At 52.2% G+C, this 6763-nt stretch overlaps 1 pseudogene; it reads right to left on the reverse strand.

Annotated features, from left to right (window-relative positions):
• Positions 1-264: 264 nt before the first annotated feature.
• LOC142448845 (large ribosomal subunit protein uL13-like) lies at positions 265-893 on the reverse strand (annotated as a pseudogene).
• Between the last annotated feature and the right edge of the window lie 5870 nt (positions 894-6763).

The following is a 6763-nucleotide window of genomic DNA, read 5'->3' on the forward strand; positions in this document are numbered from 1 at the left end:
TATCGGGAAGGTGAGCATCATGGAATGTCAGTTTAATAGAACAAAGTGTTCTTGCATTGAGGGAGTACGTGAGTGGAGGCCCAATGTCCATCTGCTACCTTTATACTAAACCTATAGATATATGCACATAGATCTATTTCCCTATCATCATATATAAATTATTTACATATGTACATGCCTGTATTTAGACCTCTGTAAATGCCCTTTGCCTCCTTGTTCTTTCCTCTATTTCCTTTTTGTTGTTGTTGTTGAAGGACTGTCTTTATTGGGCTCAGACCAGGAGTCCATGGGTCTTTAGAACCTCTGTGTACTTGTTGCTCTTTGTCTCCAAGTTCTTCTCGGCCTGTTTCCTCAGCCTCATGAGCTGCTTCTTCTTCCTGTGATGGATCTTGGCCTTCTCTTTCCTCTTCTCCTCCGGGGTTGCTGTCACCGCCTGGTACTTCCAGCCCACCTCATGGGCTAGTCGGCCCAGGTAAGCAAACTTGCGTGTGGGCTTCAGTCCCACCACCTTGAGGGCAGCAGGGACCACCATCCGCTTTTTCTTTTCATAGGGGGGCGGGATCCCATCAAACACTTTGAGCCGGTCCAGGGCAGCCTGGCCCCGCTTGGTCTTGAGGGGCAGCATGCCTCGCACATTTCTCCAGAAGATGCGGCGTGGGGCCCGGCAGTGATAGGGGCCGCAGGAGGGGTTGGTGTCCATGCGTTTCCTGAGGAAAGCCATGTACTTCAATTTGTTTCTGTAGAAGTTTCCTGAAATGTTGATGCCCTCACAGCGCACCACCACCACCTTGCGGCCCAGCAGCACTTGCTTGGCCACAATGGCCGCCAGCCAGCCGGCCCAGGAGATGGCCACGGCCATCGAGCACCAGGACCTGCCCCTCCGCCATCTTCGGCAGTCGCCTGGGAAAAAGCTCCTCTATTTCCTTTTACTTTCCTCTTGTCCCACTATCATGCTCAGCCTTCATTTGGGTGTCAGTGATTCCTCTCAGTTACATTACACTTGATCAATCCCTACCAGGCCTCCCACACCCTCCTCACCACCAACTTTGGATCACTTGTTGTTCTCTTGTCCCTGGGTTGGTTAACATCACTTCCTTGCCCCCACATCCCACTCTCCCATGTCCCCCCTCCCCCAGAACCATCAGTCCCGTTGTTTTCTTCGCCCCTTTGTTTATCCAGCCTATCTTATCTAGATAGACCTGCAGAGATAATAATATGCACATAAAAGCAAGATAGCACTGCACAAAGCGATACAGAAAAACAAAACAATGACAGCAATAACAACAAAAAACTCAATGACACATAAAATGAAACACAAAAGCAAAACAAAACTAAAAAGAAAAGTCTGTAAATAGTTCAAGATCTGTTGGCCTTTAGGAGTGTTTTCCCGTCAGGTCTTATGGGGTACCATGCCCTGGCCCCAAAGTCTATTTTTGGTATTCCCTCGGGACTTCCTTGCTCTGCCCCCCTTGCTGTTCTGTTGCATGCTCAATTGGGTCGGGCACAGTTCCCACCATGTGTCTCCAGTGTTGTTGCCTGTAGGGCTATGGGTCAGTGAGAGAAGTTGTGTTTCATAGTGAGGCCGGTCAAATGGTCCTCTCTGTGTATTGGCTGCTCTGAGCGGGGCTATTGTCCTCAGGGTTTGGTGGGCCAGGGTGTGCTCCACTCCCTTCCTCCCCCTTCATTTGCGTCTGCTTCCATCTGGGGCTGGGAGGTCGGTTCCTTTCCCCCACCAGAAGGTCTCCTGTTGTTCTCTGAGGCACACCCTTCCAGGGTGGTGGGCAGGCTGGTTCTGGTTGGGGCCAGCCCTGTAGTCCAGTCTTTTCATGGAGTCCTCCATGTGTTACCTTGCCCTCCTGGTTTGGTGCGTCATGGTGGGGTCTGTATGCACGTTCCAATTCTGTGGAGACACAACCAATACTCTCCCTCTGGGTGGGTTAGTACTCTGTTCCCGCCATGTCATCATCTCAGTTTCTCCCCACCCCCACTCGCTTTCCTCCTTCCCTTTCCTCTTCTTCATGTTGGAGTCACATGGACCTCCCTGGGTTTGGTCTGACCTTCCCCCCCCCCCCCCCCCGTCTGCCTAGACTTCCACCCGTGTATTGTGAGATAAGTGTCTATTCTTCTAGTCCTGCCAGGCTGATTGTACCTATCTCAGGGGACTCAGACAACCCACAACTTTAAAGCCACCAATGAGAAACTTAAAGGCCCGGTTTCAGGGCATAGACATACTATCAAATGCGATGGAACCATGCATAGCATATGACAAAATAGATGACTAGGACCTACAGAATGCTCAAATTATAGAACAATATCATCGATCAACACACGAGTGTAAAATTTTGCTGAAGGTCATTCAGCAACACACTGATAGGGAGCAGCCAGAGGTCCAGGCTGGATTCAGAACCAAGGCTATCATTGCTGTCGTCAGATGGCTCTTGGCTGAAAGCAGAGAATACCAGAAAGATGTTTGCTTGCTCTTTATCGACTATGCCAAGACATTTGACTATGTGGATCTTAGCGGACTATGGATAACCTTGAGAAGACTGGGCATTGCAGAACACTCTAATGGGCTTATCCCAAACTTGTTTATGAATCAAGAGACGATTGTGAGAACAGAACACGGGAATGCCGCACGGGTTAAAATCAGGAGCGTTGTGCGTCAGATCTGTCTCCTCTCAGCATACTTACGCAGTCTGTACACTGAGCAAATCATCAGAGAAGCTGGATGATAAGAGGGAGAAGGTGGCGTCAGCATCAGAGGAAGGCTTATGAACAACCGGCAGGATGCAGATGACTGCATTCGGGTCGCCTTCCTTCGACACTGGCCTGAAGCTACGTGAGTCTGAGCTGGGCTGCGATGCCTTCCTGATGGAAAATCACGTCTTGGTCTAAAGTTCTTCCTTGTACATCTATGGCTGTCACTGTTTGTTGCTGTTGTTTTAAGACAACCCAGCCTAACACAGTCATGCTGGCAGTGCTACCAGGCAGGCAGGGGTGAGAGTATCACATGGCTTATTCCTGTCACCATCTCTACCCCAAGGAAGTTGTCCAAAACCATTTTAATCCATGCCAGGAGAATGTCCATCTTCCCTGCATGTGTTAGGCCCCGCCCTGCGGGCCACGGTTCCCCTACCACCCTCCAGGGGCAAGTTGAGGCTCAGCAGCACAGAGTCAGGAAAGGACCATGACAAGTTGCCCCTGCCCTAGCCATCAGTCCTTGGGGTTCCTTATCCAGCACTGGCTGCCCCACATTCAGAATGGGGCATACCCTCTCTCTTGATCCGCTGTTTGGTAAACACAGTTTGTAGGGGCAAGAAGTGATTCCAGCTTTGAAATAACACTGGCTGGGAGGTGGGGCCATGCTGGCTGGGCCGGCAGTGGACAATTAATGGCCAGGAGGCTGCTCTGGGGCTGGGCCAGGGCCCAGCCGTGGCCGAGTGTTTACATGCACACTAGTCTGTTTGGGGCCTGCAAATCCGTGTCAGATGTTAATGGAAAAGCATCATTTTTTCTGCTGCGGTGGCACCTCTGTCACTGTTTGGATGAGACAGCCAGTGGACTCAGTCTAGGAAGGGCCTCTTGTCTGGTGGCTGACAGGGCCAGAGCTTTATAGAGGCCATTTGTCAGGCTTCCTGAAAGCTTGGCCTATGCTCTCCTCTGCTAGCCCCTCTCCCGCTGGCCTCCGTCTGCCCAAGGTCCAATGACCATAACCGGGCTCTCCGGCTGCCCTGTCCACCAAGCTGGGAAAGTGTCACAGCTTGAGTTAGCCCGCTGATGTGGAAGTCTCTCTCTCTCTCTCTCTCTCTCTCTCTCTCTCTCTCTCTCTCTCTCTCTCTCTCTCTCTCTCTCTCACACACACACACACACACACACACACACACACACACGAGGATCTTCGTGAAACAATGAAGAAAAAAACCACACTGTAAGATTCATTACCTTCGGTGCAGTTGAACACATGCTGGGACACCTTGTGGGCACACCTGGCCACCCGCCTCAGATCAGGCCTCCATCCTCAGCCCTGAAGCCTGGCGGTAGCCCAGGAACATGTGGCCTGCCTGACACTGCGCCGGTGTCCTGAACCAACTGTACGCATGGGTGCGCCATTCTTTGCAGAGCGCCACAGCTCCGGCCCGGGATATATTTGAGATGACAGAGGGCAGAGCCCCGGGGTTGGAGCACATCTCACACCCCAGGGCCCTCGGAAGAAGTGACCAGAGGTGGGACAGATCACACATCAAACCAGGCCTCTGGGGAGGCTGGCGGGAGGGGAGAAGCCATCCAGACTTCGTGGTGCTCACCCAGCAGAAGGAGAGGCAACGAGGCCCAGGGGAGGAAGGGAGTAGGGGCCTTGCTTGGAACACCTGTGCAGAGTCTGGCCATCACCTGCCGAGATCACACAGGCAAGCTAGGCTAGGGACTGCCCAGGGCGTCTCTGGCCAGAGACCCATCTCCAGAAGTCAGATTACTTGGACTGAAGACCTGAGGGACAGGGCCTCACCTCAACCCTGGCCCTACCAGTCACACCCCATTACTCCCATCCTGCCTCCCAATGACCCCAGATACTCAGTGGTAGCTGCCGCCTCAGGACCTTTACTCTAGCTGTTCCTCTGTCTAGAACACCCTCCCCTCAGGCCTGTTCACAGCTCCTCACAGACCACTGCCTCAGACGCCTCCCAGCCCAGACTGGCCAATGGATACCCTCACTCACACTCCCAAACCCCACGGGCAGGTTTGAGACCAATAGAGTGACTTATATGTGAGCACACACAGTAGGTGCTCAGGAATGTGGAGGTGACAGCACCTTGTCTGAAGGCAGAGTGCAGAGTGGGTCCGATGGAATGTTTTGGATCATCATCCTGAATGGGAATGATTATGAAGGGGACAAGACTTTGTAAGAGCCAGGAAGCAGGCTGCATTTGTAAAGCAGTGACATCATTTTTGTTGGCCCTGCGTGTGAACCTCCTGATACTTTCTCTTTCCCCGTGCCTCCCTCCACAGTCCCTGTAGCAGCTCAGAGAGGCCAGAGACTCTATCGTCGGAGAAGGAAATGTCTGACCACGTCTTAACGTCTCACTTTCATCAATACTAGCTAACATCACAGCTCCTCACCACACATGAGGGGTGAGTCAGTTACATGGTTGACCAAAAACAGCAAGCTAATTTTAACTTGATAATTTTTTCTGGCTTGTGAATGATGTCAACACCCACGTGACCCCTGGCAGCAGACAGGTTCCCGGCCCTGCTCGACGGCCATATGTCCTAGAGAAAGGAGGCTTGTCCTGTCATGAACCCGCATCTTCTTACTAAGAGCTATGTGGTTGGATCTGGGCTGGCTCTAGTGCTTTTAAAGAAACTTGTAGTCTCCCTGTTGCCTGACCTGGCACTCTTGCCCAATTCCTGCTCCCCATTTTCTTCTCCTGTGTAGCTCCAGCCCCGCCCTAGATGTAAGGATACCGCTTCATATCCCATGGGCCTTCACATCTCCCCTCACCAGCTGTGACTCTATCACTGGCCTGTTTCAGGAGTGCTTGTGAAGCTCAATCGCCTGATGTGATCCTGCCGGTGCCTTCATTCTCAGCCCCAATGACATATGCATAACTGGTTTCTACCTGCGGTTATGTGCCCTTCATCCCTCAGCCACCGATCAGTCCATACTCTGATCAGTCCATACTCCGTGTGGTGCTCCCTCCCCGCCTCTAGCGCCCATCAATTGGCCAAGTACTGAACGGAGAGCTGCCCTGGGTTCTTGGGCATCTTGGTGTTCCTGGCCCTTGTCTGCCCCCTAGTGGTTACTCTGAGCATTGCCCTACTGACACATTAATATTCCAAGCCATGGAAATTAATCAGGTCCTTTTTCTACAACTGCAGGTTTGGACAGAAGAGTCTGAGCACCTAAACAGGAGTTGCTGTGGGAAGTGGATTCGAATTCTGAAGTTCTAATACCAAAACCATTGTGAGATGATGATAACAAAGATAATGGAGCGAAAGGCAAGGAACAGAGGGAGTGCTCAGGGGAGAGGCTTTGCCCCTCCACGCAAAATAACCACAGGCCCTGTCCTGAGCCAGTGCCAGCCACACCCAAAGCTGCTTCTGTGAGGCCTGGTCATCCCCCAGTCACTCTCAGTCTGGTTGTTGGCTTGTGCCTGGCCATTGGCTCAGTCCTGGGCCCGGGCACACCTGGAAGTGTGTCAATCCCTGCCAGTACCGTCTATGGTGGAAGGATCAGGTGGCAGGTGGTCCCCAAGCTGCCAGGCCTGTGCCTGAACCCGCCACTGCTGTACCAGCAAAGGGGCTCAAGGGGAGTCAGCCCCTCTTCAGAGCCTTGTTCTCAGCATGTGGATTGAAATGTCACCTTCCTCTTGAGTTGGATTTCGTCTTGGTGGGAGGTTCCACGGATGGTATTCAACCTCCGGCCCAACTCTGGAGTTCAGCTGAACGTCAGAGACCTGGGTAATAGATTGTGTTCACTTGTCCCGGGTTAATTGGACAGGCCCCTGACTGAACGTGCTGCGTTGTTAGGGACATTTCCAGAATCCAAGGCTTACCATAAAAGTCCACAGTATTTTGCTATTGCAAAGTCTGCTGCTGGTCAAGTCTAGGGCAGCATTCTTATTCAAGGGTTCAAGTTGTTGCTCCCAAGACTACCAGGGCTGTCACCTGGGGGAAGGTAGCACTGGATGGTGGTATACTAGCTCCTGAATGTCCCAGATTGTCACAGCTCATTGGTTACAACTAGCCATTACTATCTAAGGGCCAG

Source organism: Tenrec ecaudatus, chromosome 5 (assembly GCF_050624435.1).
Source record: "Tenrec ecaudatus isolate mTenEca1 chromosome 5, mTenEca1.hap1, whole genome shotgun sequence".
NCBI lineage: Eukaryota > Metazoa > Chordata > Mammalia > Afrosoricida > Tenrecidae > Tenrec > Tenrec ecaudatus.